This window comes from Coturnix japonica, chromosome 4 (assembly GCF_001577835.2).
Source record: "Coturnix japonica isolate 7356 chromosome 4, Coturnix japonica 2.1, whole genome shotgun sequence".
NCBI classification, from domain to species: domain Eukaryota; kingdom Metazoa; phylum Chordata; class Aves; order Galliformes; family Phasianidae; genus Coturnix; species Coturnix japonica.
The window spans coordinates 18,527,117-18,545,838 of NC_029519.1; the positions used below are offsets into that span (position 1 = coordinate 18,527,117).

Here is an 18,722-nt window from a genome sequence, read left to right on the forward strand (position 1 = left end):
TTTTCAAGTTAGAACTTACGTGAGTGCTAAGTTGTAGCTTCCTATGCTTTCAGTGGTTTAGCCTTATCAAAATGCTTGTTACCAATGTGTTGCTCAGCTTATGTTCTGCTGGTGAAATGTGTTGGTTGGTTTTTTTGGTGGTTGTTGTTGGGGCACATAGGCATATTTATGAACAGGTGTTAATGAGTCAGTATATTTTGCAATTGGTATATTCTCTGAGCTGTCTGGTGGAGAATTCTGCAAGTTGTTTACAACTCTGGAGCAGAAGCTGCTCTTTAATGGCAGGTTAGTAGGTAGAGAAGAGATACATAACCTGTCTTTCCATTTAATTTGAACAGAGCTTCTCCTTGAAGTGGCTGAAGAAGTTGTATAGCCTTGCTACCAGGTTGAATTTTGATTACCAGAGGACATTATTAAGAAGAGTATGTTATGCTGGAGTCTGCAACTCAAGTGCCTTAGCTGTAAGCAATGGACTCCTTCCCATGCTGTAGGTGGAATACAAAGCAGCATACTTATCAATAAAGCCAAGTGTATGGGTGCATGTTTCCCTAAGAATGCACTGTCTATCTTGTAGCTATGGAGTGAGATTGTCCCCTCAAATGCATTAAAAATCCTTTCTTTATGGAGCCAAATGCATAGAGAAGAGAGAGTTTTTTGTCTGCCAAGCCAAAATAATAGCTACTACGGTGAGTCTCTGCTACATCCTCCAGCAGCCTGGGGTGACTGCACTCTTGGCAGCCTCCTGTGTCCATACTGAGTGGCTGAGACAGCCTTCCTGTGCTTAAGAGATAGCAGATAATGCTGGCAAAAATGGAGACCTTCCTTGTTTCATTGTGATGTTGAGACAAATGGTCCTTTTTCTAAATGTTGATCTTTTTTAGGACCATGAAGTTGAGATTAAGGCTTAATGACATCCTGCTTGAAAATCAAGTATGTAGTGTGCTACGATGTCCTTGCTATTTAAAACAGCATCCCCTCAGTCTGTAGTCTTGTTCACTTATTTTTATTATCACCTGGGAAAGGGATGGTATTTTTTTCAACCTTTGATGCAAATAAAATTATGAAGACAAAAAGACCAGCAAAATATGGTTGCTGAAAATTCCCAAATAGGTTTTTCTGAAGTGTGAATATAGTACCTAGTTAGAATAGAACTACTCCAACATGAAAGCTTGGTAAGTGATGAGCTTCAGACCCCTCTGGCTTGTCTGGTTAGCTTTCCTTAAATTCATTAAAAAACTCACTAGTGGATTTTAGTCCCTGAACACTTTGTTCTTCTTAATCTTGTAGTTCCTGAATTACAACCTTTGGGGAACAGAAAGAGAAGCTAACCAGATGACAAAAATCTAAAAATATTTCCCTTACTTTCTACATGAAGTATCCTTATAAATGTATTTGGTTCACTGAAACATTAAACTCCAGGTTTTTGATGTTGTTTCCAGTAACTGCATGGAAAGAATACAGAGTGGTTTTAATGCAAGCTTAGCACTTGAATTCTGATTATTCACTAGGTAAGATACAAATTTTGACTTGGCAACTTAGTTGTCCATTCAATTTGATTCTTGTAATCATAGAAGGATGAAAATGTAGGAACAGCAGTTATATCACTAATAAATAAATTTGTGTAACAATTCTGCAATGAATGGCTTTCATTCAAACATAACATGTTATCATGGAAAAATTGCATGTGTTATTTTCCAGTACTTTCTCTTCAATTACTTCTTCTACTGTACCATGTAAGCACTGCACTTTAAAGGGCGGTTCAGATGGGTAGCTGTGGAGATAATATACAGGAAAGGTTATAATGTTCTTGTGCTATTACATATTAGCTTTCCTAAAATCAGTATATAACTGGAGAGCTAAAGTAGGCAGGATGCTCATGTGTTATATGTAAATACCTTTTCACATTTGACTCAGTGTTTATGTTCCAAATCGAACACATCATCAGGAGTAAGTAAATGATGGAAACACCTATTTTCTGAGGGATTTTGTTATAGTCCAGCTGTTTAAGCAAGGCGGATAATCAAGTTGTTAACTCTTCCTGGCTGATGTGACTTATACCTTGATTATAGGAGTTCTACAGTAAAGAATAAATAATGATTGCACAAAAAAATCAGCAGGTGTGAAGTGCTGTTTCAATTACTTTAAAGTTCACTACCTCTGTGAAGGAAATATTTATTTTTTCAGAAATGTTTCTGTTTTAAAAGCCTTGCTTGGTAAACCAAGAAAAAAGCCAGCAAAGCCAAATCAAACTCTCCAGTTTTTTGTTTCTGTGATCAACAAGTGAGCTTTGGTGAGGTTTCTAATATTGTATGAAGCTTAATATATCTGAATTTATAAAATTGCCTTGTTTCTTCATATCCTAGGTCTGTGTTGTGCCTATTTTCCAGGAGAAAATATGATGTTCAGAGCAGCAAGTCAGAGAAGAATTCACCTTTTTCAAAGATTCCCCTTTAAGAAGTGGGACTAGGTCTGAAAGAGCCTGCTGTACCTATAATCATGTGCAGACTAAGAACTGACAGAAGTTGCTGTATCCCGTTGCATTTCTTCTTATGAGTAAGTATGTTAAGATTTCTCTTAACTGTAGCTTCTTACCATGCCATGATCAAAGCACTATGGATTGTGACTTCTTTCTGCTGCCTTTTGCCATGGAGTTCTGTGTGGGTTAGGGCTCAGAAGGCTCTCCTGTTTTAACAGCCTGGAGTGCCATGTCTCAGATGATGCCCTGGCTTATTTACCTGCTGTAGAGAGCCTGCTTTGCAGGGAGGCTGAACTCGGTGATCTCTGGAGGTCCCTTCTGCCCCTATGATTCTGTGATTCTATTCCTTGTTTCCCTTCTTTTCTCTCATTTCTTGTTCTGCTGTTATACTAATAAAGCTGTCTACAGGTTTTCTAAGTCTATACCTCACTCCGTAAGGACTACTGGCTGAGCCAAGCTGGAAGTACTGCAGTGTCTGCAGAAATAAATGTTCTGCATTATCTTTTCAGTGCCGCAGTTCTCAAAATGGATTCTTTTTATTAAATCAACACCTGTAAATGACTGCCTTAAATGCTACTGTAATTTAATTAAATTTTATTGCCTATTGGAAGTAGAAATACATACTGATATAGATAAGCAGGTTAATAGAAGGTGAAAGTGGCAAGAAAGCCATACTGATTATTAGTATTTAACTTCCTTGATGTCTGATTATCTGTAAGAACACTCTAGATAAAGCAGATAGTGAAACTGACAACTGGCTTTGTGATGTATAAACTGGACGCAGCATATTCATTTGTGAAAATACATGAGTATTATTGAATTTTCTCCTGGAATACTGTTGTCTTATATACTTAAGTAAAATGGGAATTTGATTAAGTGACATTTTTCCTTTTCAGATGCATTATTGGAAAAGGAATTAAGAGGAGGGAGTCAGCACCATGTGGCTGTTCCGCTGTCTTTGAATGGTTGATGTGTTCTATAGATTATTCTGGTAAATGTCTTGAAATCATTCTACAAAGTCTTCATAGAAGCTCTGTTCTCGTCACAAAGTTGTATTTGAACACTACAGATTGGTTTCAAGAAAACTGAAACATCTCAGTAAAATCTCCTTGGGACATGTGAGAGGTTTGTCATATGTCCTACCACAGCAGTAGTGTTTCACTCTCATTGTTTGTATCAACACATAGAGGATGTCAAGAGGTGTGGAGAATTAGGCATTCGGTTTGGGTACCAGACTTGTCTGATTGTTGTACTCCTGTCTAGTTATTCTATCTAGCTAGTATATCAGGACATTATGATATTAAACTCTGCGGTTTCTATTTCACAAAATTTCCAGTACAATTTATATCACTGCAAAGTGAACGGAACAAATTTGGTGTCTGCTTGTAGCCAAGTGCTTCTTCCAACTCTTTCCCCTTCACAGAGTAACCTGATTTGACTTGGTGATCAGAAGCCTATTAGCATTAAGGAACATGGTAATTTTGAGCCAAAGGAGGAGTGAGAAATATCACTTTCTGCACTTATGTCAAAAGGCAGAAATAATGAGAAAGGGAAGTAAATGATAGAATGTGAAAAATAAAAAAACCCAACAAAATAGATGAGACGCACATAAACTCAACAAGTGCTACTTAATTTATATCCTGGCTGTGAGGTGACAGTACCAAGTCTGTACCAACCAGGTTGCTGTAATCATACAATATTTGAGAGTTGGTCTGTAGCAATCTTCCCACATATGCCTAGTGGCAAAATTCAGGATTTATGAGACGGTATGCATTTACCTAGCCTTCTATCATGACAGTCTTGTCTGTGGTTGAAAATCTTAGTACTTCTCAGCCTGATTGAAAGGTTCCATTGGCCTTATCTGTTTCCATTTTTGTGACAATAGAGCAATAAACAACGTTCTTGTTTTGCCATGAAGATGAGCAGTAAGGCTCCCACGAGCCTGCTCTTCTCCAAACTAAGCAATCCCAGTTCCCTCAGCCGCTCCTCATAAGATCTGTGCTCCGAACCCCTCACCAGCTTTTTTGCCCTTCTCTGAACATGCTCTAGGGCCTCAACGTCTTTCTTGTGGGAGTACTTCAAGGTGTAGCCTCCTCAGTGCTGAGTACTGAGGGTTGATTGTCTCCCTAATCCTGCTCGCTGTACTGTATCTGATACGAGCCAGGATGGTGTTGGGCTTCTTGGTCACCTGGTCACACTGTTGGCTCATATTCAGCTTTAAATTGCAGCTTGGCAATCTTGAATCTAATTTTGTAATTTTTAGTGTACTTACAGTTCTTTGCTGAAGATCTTCATAAATATAACTTCTCAAATTATGAATGTGACTTCATTTTTTTTATTCTAAATTGGATTTTCTGTGCCCTTTAAACTGCTATGAATATATTACACAAAACGGAATAAAATGTCAAAATCTGTCATTTTTATTCAAAATCCTATAAAGTAAAAAGAACTAAATGGAATGTAATTGAGAAAACAGTTGAGTTTGAGCATGGTCATGTATGATGCGTTCCTTCTTGCTAACAGCTCAGAACTCATGCAGTTGCTTGCTAGCTCACTCCAAAATGAGATGGGGGAGAGAATAAGAAAGCTGAAAACTCATAGATCAAGATCTTCATCTTTTAAACGAATTTAATAAATTAAGTAAAGTCATGTGTGCAAGCAGAGCAAAATAAAGGAATTTATTCACTATTTGCCACTGCAACAAAGATGTTTAGCCTCTTCCTGAAAAGAAGGATTTCGGCATGTCTAATGGTTACTTAAAAGATGAAAACAATAAATATTCCTGCTTCTTCTCATGATCTTGTGTAGCTGAGCATGATGCCATTTGGTATGGAATATCCTGAGTTGGTTTCTGGCACACCTTCAGCTTACTCTCTGAGGGAGGCAGAGAAGAGAAAAAGATGAGCAGTATGCTTTGCATGTACAGCAAGTGCTCAGCAATGACCCAAACACTAGCGTGTTATCTGCGCTGTTTTAATCACAATTTCAAAATGCGGTGCTCTATAGGCAACTATGAAGGAAATTAACTCCATCCCAGCTTGAAGCAGTGAACCAGTGAAGATAAGTATTCATTCATAATATTGGTTTGCTTGTTCTGTGCAATAGTCACTAGTAAACAAAGTTTCAGGAGTGCTAGGTTATGGATATGACGTGCACTTCAAACTTTGCCTTCTTGCTAAAAATGCTTTAGGAGGAGGAAAATATACAAACAAGTATCCAATTATTTAAAAAATACAAAGTTGATGAATTGCCTTAAACTTGATGGATATGATACTACAAAGGAACTTGTGTTTTCAACCTTGCTCTTGTTTACTCCTTTAATGTCAATGATTATTAGTTATTGGTGTTGAATTAGCATTCTTTCTAAACAGGTATTTCACATTGAGCCATCCTTTGGTTACTTCTATTTGTGAGTCTGTGTAATATTATGTAGCTTTTTACAGAATTTCCCAAAACAACAGATGCTGAGCATTAAAAAGAAGTTGGAGGTTATATGTTTTTTTTAATTAACAAGTATTTTCCTAAAAATATCCTCCTGAAGTGTTACTGCTAAAACCAAAGGAGGATGGTGGAAAAAAATAATGGATTAAATGTTGCACTTCTGTACATTGAATATCTCTCATGTGAATATATGCTTAATGGTAGAATTTTTGCTTGGTTTGGAAGAGCAGGAAATATTAGGAATATATATAGAATATAGGAAGAATATATATATAGGATTCTTAGGCATCTTTAAAATGTCACAAAGTATTATGGGCTTTGGAGTCAGTAAGGAACGGGGTTTAAGTACCAACTATGGGCATGACTGAGTATTTTATAATCCACGTACCTTGTTGAGTCCCTTAATATACTGATTTGAAGGGGCAGATAATTTGTAGTCATTCAATTAATGGAATGAAACTGAACTTTTAGGTTGCTATTACCGTTAATATTATTTCAATCACTTCATTCTCTTGTAATCTCTTGCAAATCTCTTTCGTTGTGCAGTCTCTTTTATTTTTGTTGTGCGACATTTGAGAGTGAGATGCATTAGTGCATACCAGCAGTATTTTTTTTGTTTTGTTTTGAAATTTCTAAATGGTGAGACTAAAAATGCCTTGCTTTCCACAGTTACTTATTTTTTTCATCTTGTTGTTCAGTGGTGCATAGCCACCTCAGTCTTAGGAGTGATTTCTTTCTGTGGGTGTTGTCAGCTATAAAATTCAGTGCTGACCTATCTGCAGAGTTCTGCCTGAAAACAATTAAATGCCAGAACTGTGTTTGTTCAAGGAACTTGACCTCTCACAAGCCTGACCTTTGATTGACTTCCCAGCCTGCTTTGCACTTGATGGAAACTTCTGTGATGGAACATTATTAAGAATGCAATTTCCTTTCCCACTGAAATATTAGCTACATTGGCAAGAGCCCTCTTAAAAAGCTTATTCATATATGCAAAAAACAAACAAACAAAATAAAAAAACAAACACAATCAAAAAAGACCCAAAATGAACCCAACAAAACAGTCTGCTCAAGAAGAAATACTGATACTTATTCATTCAGTACTCTGCAGTGATAAAATCGAAAGACCTCTGCATGAGGTGAATCTGCTGGCGTATCTCCTATGACTAGTGAGGCTTTTAAAAGAAACTTTTAAAGTCATTCCAGAGTGTTGACATTTACCTCTATTACCTCTCAATTTGATCACATCCACCTGCTTTAAATAGAACAGAAGATCAATGATTTTTTTGCATTTTCAACTTTTCTGCCCAGCATTTTAGTACCTGTATTAATAGTGCACTGTAAAAATTGCTTTGATATGCAAGCTGTTTTCATAATCCTTTATACTGCAAAACAAACTGCTATTGATTTTTAACTGAAACTACTGCACAACTGTTTTATTCCTTGAAGTGTAGTCAGCAACATCGTATTACACTGTAACATAAGATTGTTATTCATGTAAAAATATTAAGGTACGTGGTTTTTATACAGTGTATTATTCAACTTTCCATTAGATGGAGTAATAAAGTAGTATAAGGCAGGTTTTCAAAGTCATGGTATTTTCTTTCATCAGAATAGGTGTTTGTTTTAAATAAGCCTTTCATGATGTAGTTAAAGCACTGTTCTAAAAATTCTGCGTTTGATTTATTTTCCATTGTCTACATTTGATCTAGGAGAGAGACTGATGGAAAAAGTTGATAAAGCTTCTGATAAAAAGAATGTGCCATTCTAATGCTTCAGACCAAAGGAGGAGAAAGAACAGAAATTTGCTGGAAAGAGAAAAGAACTGATTGGCAGAAAGCTGTATATATAGTGGTGCATTGTAAGTCAACACCCTTCAGATGTTGACAGTCCCTCTTCTGTCCTTAATGTACAGAGGGACCAACTGGTAGTAACTGCTGATAATTTGTTTATAGTTATAGGTTGATCTCTTTCTTTCTTGCATATCCCTGCTATTTATTGTCTCTGTTTTAAGTTACATTGATAGCTCTGATAATGACGTGTTTCTGTGAGAGTGCTGGTTCAGCAGGTGTACAGAGCAGAGTCATGTTTTGTTTTGCTCACAACTAATGAGATTTGAAAGGCTGTGAAAATGTGGTTCCAAGTCAAATGATCAATAAATATTTGCTTACCTAATTAATCCTTCTTTTTTAAGATCAGCCTGTTTTGTCATAAAGGCAATACTTAAAAAAATGATGGTAATGTTTACTCAAACAACTTTCCAAGTTACCAAGCTGTAATGTGATATTGAGCACAGCCAGTGGATTTTCACCTGTGCTTTTACTGTAGGAAGTGGTGGTTGTTGACTCCTCCAGAAGGCTGGGAGACCAGCCACCATCTCCGGGGAAGCCCAGCGTCCTTGCCCAGAACTCCATGCTGGGCAGAGGCAAGAGACCGTTAACCAGCTCTTTATGCTATTACTGTTGACCTCTACCTGGAATGTTTGCTCTCTAATGAGAAACCCCTCACATAAATGCAATCTCTGAGTTTGTTTCACAGCAAAGATGGCAGTAAATTCTATTGATAAGGCACATTATTTGGGTTCCAGAGACCTAGGTTGTATCTAACCTCACGTCTTAAGCCAGCTAAATTTGCCTTTGTTGGCTCAGAATTTCATCGAATGCAACACTAAGTCTGATTTATGTTTTGAAAATGTTTGATTTTGTTATTTCTGTTCTGAAACGCTTCAGCTAAATGAGGGGTGTTGAGTGGGGAGTGGGGGGTGGGGTGAGCAAAAAACATAATAATAGATAAAAATTAAGAAATCTACAACCAATATTTTAAAATTACAGGGAAAAACTGTTCTAAAAATATGAAGATGTATTTCTTTTATACGAGCTATTTTTCTATGGTCACTTCCATGCACAACTGGGAATTATTTCTGCCTGCAGCTGTTTTGTAATATAGAATATTACATGGTTGTTTTTTTTTTCCTGGAACTTCATACTTTTCTGTAAAATAGTTATGAGCAATATTTTTATACATCCCCACATAAGCTTGATATGGTTATGAGGCGCTGTGGATTTCTTGTAAGATTTGCCTTTAGCAAAAATGATAGTTGTACCTCAGATTACAGGCAAGAAAGCAAAATTGACAGCAGTGGTGGAAGCTTTTAAAAGATTTTCTAATCTGTAAATGTGTCTGGAGGACAAGAGGGTGTGTAATAAAAGTCACAAAAAATGAAAAGCAGATACTGGAAGGAATACTGGGGGACTTGTTTAAAGGGGATGTGGCTTGGCTTGGAGGAAGAAATGGTGTCACTGTTATGGGAATACTTTGTAAATAGAGAATGAAAAGAAATACGGAGTATTTGTCCTACGGAGTAGGACAAGAAGACGTTAAGAGTACTTAAGGGTACTTAAGGCATAGTTTTCAGACTGGGGATAGCATTGGGCAGGAGGAGGTGGGACAGTCCAGAATAATGGCTAATGAAGGGATTGGTGGCGGGACTGAAAACTGCCCAGCTGGGGAAATGATGTTCTTATCATTTAAGAGATGTTTCTATTCCAAACTGGAGGAACAGATGGCAACAGCTGCCTTCCTGAACATACAGGTATAGCAGCAAGGAAAATCCTACAAATTGCCTGTGAAGTATATATAAATTTGAATTGTGCTGGAAAGGGATAGTCTCCCTAAGGACCGTTTCTTGGAAAACAGGGTTAAAAAGAAAGAAGGTATAACCTCTGTTGCTCTTTCATGCCTCGTTAAATTGTTTCTAGTGTATGCATAGCTTTTCTTACAATCAATATTCTAGCATAGGAGTGGTTCATTAAGATGCTGGACAATGCCTTCCACAGATGAATGTTATCTTACTGATTATTATTATTCTGAAATCATCCACAGTGCCTGATTTCCTTCAACATAATTGACAATGGGGATGATTGCAGGATATATTTGCATTTGTAACAGTCCTTTGTTGACAGATCAAGCACTGCATCTTTTTGCTTATTCTGAAATTTAGGTGGGTTTAATGTATTTCTTAAATGCTGTGGCTGTATCTATGGCACAGGGGTTTTTATCCTTGGATTGCTATTTTCTCTCTTCTAATGACTAAGAGACATGTACATCAGTAGTCCATAAAGCATCATTCCTTATAAGGAACCTTGTAGGGAACCATTCCTTATAAGGAACCTATATTCCTATAAGAAACTATGCTCTGTGTATGGAAAGCACAAAGTTCCTCAGTAGTTGTACAGTGAGATCTGCCATTACTCTTTTAATCCATAAATTTAGACTTGCTGTATTGTATCCACTGATGCAAACTGTAAATGAGATATCTAATATGAAGCCTGCACAGAACAAAGTTTGGTCTGCCATTTGCTGCTACAAACAAGCATGCTAAGAAGCCAGCAGGCTATAGGTTACTGCCTTTTTCCAGTTCAGTGGCCATTCTTTTCCAGTATATAATCATTCTTGTGCAAGATGCCAGTCATCTCAAATGAGGTGTGATGCAGTCATACATCTGCATGTCAATTGAGAATGCATATTACTAATATACCAGTGGTTATATCAAACTGAGAACAAGGTCTGGACTGAAGCAGGAACTGATGGAACCAGCTTAGTATTGGGATTTGTTCTTATAACTTAAGAAACATAATGATTACTTAATAACAAAGTTTGAAAGAGGGAACAGGTAATATGGAAAAGTTCTGTGATTGTGCTGAGTATTAAAAGTGTGAAACAACCTGCAAACTTTTCTTACTCCATCTGGCCCGTAGCTTCTATTCACTACTTATTGTTGTGATAATTTTCACCTACAAGTGGGAAGAGATGAAATGTACTGTAAAACAATTACAAAAGCTCCTGTTGAGTTTGTATTTTAAATGCCGATCACTCAAGCAGGTGGCAAGCTTAGCTTAGCTTAACTGAAGCTAAATTGAATGCTTGTGTGATACCTAAATACTTTGATGCTAGGAAGTCAGATTTTGAAATCATAATGTTGTTTTCCAAAGGGACTGATGAAGGAAATCTTAGGTAATCTCTCCTCATTTTAACAATAATTAGCATTTCTAGTGCTCAATTTTTAAATCTCTCTCAGTATTTAGGTATCAATCACTGCATAGAAAGTAAAATGAAATGCACCATTAAGAAATTATCAGGTAAAAGTGCTAAAAGAAAAATGTTTATTTGTGAGGGTTAGAAACGTATTTTGTGCTTATTTTTGCTTTACTGGCTTCCCCGTTGTATACTGTGGCCACGCACAAAGCATCACACCAGGCTTTGAGCTGTAATTTGTTGTGAGCATTTATCTAAATCCTTCATACTGTGGCAAATTTAAAGACAATTTTTTTTTGCATTCCAGTATTCATATTTTCTGGAGTTACTTGATTTGCCCTTGTATTATTTTCTCTGATGGAAATGAATTCTGCTTTATCATCTGGTAAAATATAGTAAGTAAAAAGTGATTGTTAAATGTCTCTCAGAGAAAACTGGCATTGGTTTTTCAACCTGCTCTATCCAGTCTGTGATGTATGGTAGTAAAAGTTGGTATCTGCTCTAGATGAATGTTGCATGTTATAAATGTCATGTCATAGGCTGCATGGGATGAAAGTAACAAGTTTTTTACACTAAATATAATAATATACAGATATTTACTAATTATATATATATTTATACCAACCAGAACAATCCTGTAACACAATAGCACAGTTCAGTTCTATTTAGAGAGGATAACCACAGCAGTGTTGTTAACTTAAGAAAAAAATATAGGCTGAATCAAATAGGGAGGAATTGTTCCCTTCTGTTCATGTTACAACATGTACAGTTGGGTTGCTCATGCACAGATCTGCTTGTTTCCATGGTTTCAGATTTACAAGGTGTAGTGGAAATGCTAAGTGATGGCCTGAAGCAGTGATTGAGCACCTGGTGGAAAGGCAGGGCCAAACCAGGGGAGCTCAGGTGCAAACAGTGCACCTTGGTGACTGGAAGGGGTGAGGCTAGGATCCACCACTTTCCAGACCTGATGTAAGGAATGGCAGTGGAGGAGAGGGTATCTTGCTGGAGATCCCTATGTACCTGAGGCCTTCCAAAGGGTAAGCAGCTTTTTCTCCTTTATTTCTGTGTTCATAGTTGTTGCATGTGAGTAAATCCTTACTGCAGCCTAGGACTTTGCTACTCTGTTGTCATTGCTCCATTGCATTACATAAGGACTCAAGAGCATTGATGATCTCTTATGTTATGTTTGGACAGGGCACCTTTCAGTGTATATATTATATTTCTCTGTTGACCTTACGTCAACAGTATGTGACTCTGGTGATGTTTTGTGTAAGCCAAAACAGGTTTATGGAACTGCTGTAGAAGTTAGCAGAGAAGTTTCTGTTTCTTCTTTGCCTGCTGCAAAGAAAAGCCTGTTTGACTTCTGAAATAAATGAAAAGAACATTCAAAAAACATCTATGTTCTCCTTCTGGTCACTTCCATATTTTTAATAAATATGGTAATGCAACTTAAACATGTTGAATTATGTTACTTTTAATTGAATGGCTGCAGTTAAATTCAGATATTATTTTAAGGGTGAAAATCAAAGGTGGAACAGCATTTTCTCATTTTTAATAGTCAAGAGTCATGCAGCAGTTGAATTCCACGTTTACTAAGAGCAGTTTCACATGAGCTTATTTGTTTTATGAGCATAAGGGTTTGATTTCTCAGTCAGTCCCTTGAGAGATTAGACTTGGCCACAACAGTAGCCTCAGAGTGTTTCACTGATCCCCTTGCATCTGGTCAGTATTAATGTGGATTGAAATAAAGACTTGTTTACACTGTATGTGTACATTTGTATCTTGCCTTACAAATGAAAGTGAAGGCTAGAGCAGCTTTAGCTACCTTCAGATTTCTAGAGCGCATGCTGACCTAATGTCTCTCCATAAGGTGTTTAACTCCTTCATGTTTTTCACCCTGAAAGAAAAACCTAGTGGAGATATGTGCACCTCTATCAGGTGCAAAGATCATACAAAATGGTGATGCAAGACTTATTAGAAGCCTGTAGAAGACTTGTAAACCCATCCTTTGTAATTTAGAATGCTGTTGTGTGTACTGTAACTCCTCTGACAAATGTGTTACTCTTTGCAGCACACATGCTTGGATATGTTATGTTCCCTTTTCACATTGCCTCCCTCTCCAGTGAGCTCCTAGGAGCGCTTTTGTGCACTCAGCAATACTCTATGAATCCCCACTGCTTTAGTTCCACTTATGAAGGCATGACAAGTGTGATGTTGTGTGCCTGTGTCTATAGTCCTTTATATTGTAGAGTGCTGTAAATAGAATGATTGACTGATTATTGGTACTGTGTGGGTAGAGAATTAAGAATTGTTTGGGAAAGGTTCAGTTGTATGAGAAGCACAGTATCCTGTTTGTGATCCCAAGTTCAGTGAGGTGCTCAGTGTAATATTTTTTGTCTGAAGATCTTGAAGCTCCATGCGTTGAATGTGTTTAATATATTACATATGTATACTCTAATCACTTTCAATGAGCTTTTTAGCATATACTTAAAGTAAATGTCTGAATATATCACTGAATTGAGTACTGCATACATAATGTTTCCAATGATCATTAATGACTATATAAAAAACCAGTGTGTTTTCCTAACTCTGAGACAATAAGGGTAACTATTTCATAATTGTGCTTAAGCATTACTAGGCTTTATCAGATGTATTTTTGATATTTGTTTTGTGACTATTCACTTCACCTTAACGAAGTCCCATTTGTACTTGAAAGGATGGAAAGTAATGCTATTTATTTGTTGTGAGTGAACTAGGAATTTTATTATTATCCAGAATATAAGGGAGGAGAAATTATTGCGTGTGTAGCCCCTGCCCTCTGCCTCCTACTACTTTGTTGCAATGTTGAGCAGTTGTTTTCTGTAGACAGAAAAACAAAGGATTGATATTTAAAAAGCCACATTCCTCTAAAGTGTTCCAGAGTTCATATTCACACTTGTTGCTATAATTACAGATTAAAGGCAAGTTGAACCTCCCCTCTCGCAGATTTCTAACATTCTTCCTAATAATACTTGTAATTTTGAATGGGAGTGGGTCTGCTGATTTTTATACCTAAGGGAATGATTTAAGAAGGTGGTGAATGGTAACAAGCTGATAGCTCTACCAGATGTAAAGTAAGAACATATGTATCTACTTCCTGTAACAAGAGCCTTTATTAAAGCAAAATGCTGTAGTGTTAACACCATGAGCAATGTGCTCTGATATGCTGTTAACTATTAAAATACAGTGCATCTGCCAAGTAGCCCCTGATTTCATGTAGTGACAAAGGGTAGCTTTATTTTTATCTGCTGCTTCTGAAAGCAACACAAAATGAAGGTAAATCATTTAAAACTCTTAAAGACAAGAATTAGTGATAATTCTTTGTGTTCTGGTGAGGGAATTCAGTAATTTCAGACTCATTCTAATCAATTACGAATCCTTTTATTGAAATGCTTTCAGAAGTCGCCTTTTTATTCTTAAACTTCCTTCGTTATGATATAAAATTGGTTACTTTGAATACTAATGTTTAGGTCATGAAGTGCTTATTACTTTAACTTGCAATATCATCCTATCATCGTCCCATTCCCTCTTTTAAGATGAGTGCTGTCTGGTTTCAAAACCTTTTAATTGCTGAGTGATGTCAAATTTAAATAAGCTCTTTATTTGTTTATTTATTTTCCCCCGGAATTATTTTTACTATAAGATTCTTTTGTATGTTACAATTCAGTAGGAGAAACAATGTCAATGAATGGTTTCTATATATATATATATCTTACAAACAATAGGAATCTTTCTTATGGTGAATCTGTACCAACCATAATACTTGGTTTTATCATAATTTTTTTATTATTATTATTTCTATTTTTCAAATTATTAGGTGTATTATGCTGTGGTATCTTATAAACGTTTTGTCCTAATTGATTTTTAAGTGTATTTTCTTTGTTTTGGTAAATATCTTTTGACTGTCAAAGAGATGTTGGCAAACTTTATGTATTACTCCATAACTCCACTGAGACCGACTTAAGAATTCATCCTTTTCAATTTGCTTCACTTAAGTAAGTTTACTTCAGTGAGTTGTTGAGGTCACAGTTGCTTTTCTTCCGTATCTTTTGTCCAGATTAGAGGTTGCATGTGGACTATAGGGAAAATTCCATGTGATTGTCTGATAAATTAATTTGATTTTTGGACATTAAAATGCTACTTATTATTCTTCAGTACCTAATTGGACAGTGTAAGAGCTTTAAAATATAAATAATCTCCTTTAGTAAGATGAGAAGAAAATTCAGGTATGTAGTGTGATCTGTGTAAAAAAAAAAAAAAAATGTATGCAGTGAAAGGAAGTCACAGTGACATTGTGGTTAAACATGATCTAGTGAAAAGTAGTAGAAGTCTCTTCCCTGAGTGTGAGCTGTGGAAGCATTTAAAGTATCTTTGAGCTTTTTTCTGAAGGATATGTTATTCATTCTGGGGGTGTTTCTGTAATTAGACTGTAGATTTTTGCCTTGACAATGGCAGCTATTTTGGAGAATGCAGGGTTTATTGGGTAAGTTGTCTTACTCTTTCTTTTGTGTTTTCTGTTTTGTAATTTTTATGTTTGAGGGGAATACTCCATCACAAAACTAGTGAATTTATGGGAGAGTGAGAATGAGAAGGCAAAACTTTATAGGCTCTGTAGGTCACTAGTGCTATTTTGATAGTAATAAAATGGCAAAGTAAAACAGTTGATACAGAATCATACTGGCGGCATTGACAGTTGCAGTACTTATCTATGAGAGTTCTGTGAGATGTTTCCCTTTTTTCTGTTATTGGGTATACTAGGTTGAATTGCTTTTTCAGAGAAAAGAAAATGCATCTGATTGTCAGACAACTTGGATTTATGGGCTTTTCCTAAGGAAGACTCTTGCACACACCCTGCTTTCCCTTCTTAGGTATGGCAACCTTTGAGCTCCCACATCAGCCATTTTTTCAAGTAAAGCCACAACATGAGACTTTTCAGTGCCGTCACTGCTGCCCTTGATAGATTTTATTTAGGGCAGTGATGTAATTAATCTCTCAAAGAGAGACTTCTCAGCTAGTCAATCTCAGCTTATATTACTACAAGAAGCTACTTCTACCCAGAAACAGGGTTTTGTATTTGTCTTTGTGGAGCTCGATGGGATTATAGGTAGCTTGTTCTCACAGCCTGCCTTGTTTGCTCTAGATTGCAGCTCTGCCCTCCTGCATATCAGCTGGGGGTGTCCCCTCAATTTGTTGCAATCTGAAAATTCAATGAGTGAACGTTCTGCTATACCAAGAAAGATATTAAGACACATCAGGTCCCAAAGGAGAGCACAGTGGGAGGCAACAGTGAGGGCTTTGCTGAATTCATGACATCCACTGCTATCCCCTCATCTCCAAATCCAGCCATGTTATGAGAAAAGGCATGCAGGTTGTTTAGGACTGATTTGTCCTTGATAAATTCACACTGACTGTTCCCATTTACCAACCTTGTCACGTACTAAGCAAAATGAAGGTTGAATACTCAAATGCATGAAATTGACAGTTTTGTAAAGACATTTTACTAAGGAGTAATTTCAGAGGAACTGTGGTGTACATAAGAAACACAAATGAGAGAGTTTTGAAAGTCTAGAGGGTACTGTTGACCTTGTACTTTTTTCTTTAGATTCATAGTTTCTTCATGTCTTTGTATTTAATTTCTGTTCCTGGTGTGAGGTCTCGGGCACAAGGGAAAACAGGAGAATTTGCTGTAGATGTATTCACTTCAGAATGTGAATACTGATTTTTGTAGTAAAATATAAATTTTCTGTCAGTCTTGTCATTCCTTTTAAAAAGTGAAAACTGCCTTTGTTATGAAATGTCTCTGAGCCACAAAGGATCTTTTACTTGGCGCTGCAGTAAAATTAATGGATGTTTCAGGAGAGTTGTGTTCATGCAGCTGATAAGTCTAAGAAAGTGAAACTTTCTTGCTGTTAAGCAAGAAGCAGTTGCCTGTAAAACCAGCAATTCTTTTAAATCTCTGACTTCTTTCATTTACTTTCTTAGGCTGCATTTAAATAGATAACTTGCTTACAAACATCATAAAAACATACAACCTGATTTTATGCACAACATCCCTTTCCACCTCCCTTTTGGCAGCATTGTGATGGGAAGAGCTGGAGCCTCATTTTACAGTATGGTGTAACTGAAATTGAGGTTGAAATATAGATGATTAACCACACGTTAGCAGAAGGGATTGTTTGTAAAGGAAATTATGTGCTAATAATTCAATTGGAAAAAATAATTGCACTCCAGTGGATTATTGCATGTTAATTATCCAGAGGTTGTTCCGCTTACTAGGATTATGTTAGTGCTTCATGTGGCCTGCATATATGCACTCCCTAGAGCAAGCACTGCAAGAACTGTATGATTATTTTTTAGAAGCCTATGTATAATTCTGACTAACTTTCAATGAAGTTTTATTGGAAGGAATGTTAGAATTCTTAGTAGCATGTCTGCATTTTCCTACGTTTAATGTCACATTTCTTCTTATTTTTTTTAGTTTCATGACATCACCCAGTGAGACATGATTAGGCCCAAGCTCCAAAGGAATGACATGTTTTCTTTTCTGGTTAAAATGTTTAAGCCTAATGTTTCAATTGGGATGGAAAAGAGAAAGTTAAATACAGGTGTACTTTAAAGCCTGGCTGTCAGAGATGTATGGCACATAAGCATATCTAATATTTTTTTAATATGTCTGAGGAAAGGATTAATTAAACTGTATTTTAAAACCATTTTGGCAGTGGATTCTTTTTGATATGAGCAACAGTGAGTTGGTAAGGGAATGGCCTGTTGGAAATGTTGGAAACAGTCTCTTACAGGCATATAGAGAGGAGTGATTAGGAACAAGTTTGAATTAGGCATTCAACAAAGAATGAATTAAGTATTCCATAAAGGATAAATTAAGCTTGATAATATCTGAGCAATGGTATGGCATGGGAGTTTTAAAAAATAATAGAGCCATTGTGGCCAGTAAAGAATTTCTACACATAGGTGTCTTTTCTTTGAGTCTTTATTTGTCAGTCTAGGTCTTGAACTTTAAAGGCGCTGATCTACTGACTGGGAGGATTATTCCTTAGAATGTATTTTCACAGCTGTAATTGTACCTTCCTTTTATCTGAAAAATGACCCAGAAAGAGTACTGCTATTTGACTGTGTTTTACTTTCTTCAAATTTGTGCCGCAATGTTTTTAGTTTTATTTTAGCATGCTGTTTCTTACTTGCTTGTGACCCACTTTCCAGGCTATAAACACATTTTAACAAAAGGAGAAAATGGTCTTATCAGCCAGCTGTTATCAAAAGATTCCGGGAATGTAAAATTTCCTACATATCTGTGAATTGTATTAGGGAATGAAGATTGTCTGTAGCAGGACTCTGTATTCAGGACCGCTGTATGCAAACACACATGCTGACGTTTTTGTTATGAAGGAAGAAATCATAACCTCTTAAAAGCAAATAATAATAAATAGTTCTTAAGTGACGTTACCACTGATAGTTCTTTATGCCTTATTCCTCTTACTGGTACTTTCTTTTCTTAAGGCACTAGTTGTCTTAGGGTGACTCCTGTCTAGGAAAATAGGAAGAAAACTGAAAAGTGAGCAAGGCTATTATTTGGTTTGGCTTTACTCATCTGCAAGAGAAATGCAGGAAGGTTGCCTGTTACCTGACCAATCAAACATTGAATTTATATAAGGTTTTTTTTTGTTGGTGGTGTAGCTGAATGGTGGAAACATATGCAGACTTGAGCTACAGAGAACCA

The 18,722-nt window shown here is 36.5% G+C and overlaps 1 long non-coding RNA gene across 1 annotated transcript in view; it reads left to right on the forward strand.

The window, feature by feature from the left end:
* The first annotated feature begins 11,308 nt into the window (after positions 1-11,308).
* The window catches only part of LOC107313058, a 156,730-nt gene continuing 149,316 nt past the window's right edge, over positions 11,309-18,722 (forward strand). The window contains exon 1 of the long non-coding RNA XR_004306928.1: positions 11,309-11,985. This is a non-coding gene — a long non-coding RNA (uncharacterized LOC107313058). The remainder of the gene's footprint in view (positions 11,986-18,722) is intronic.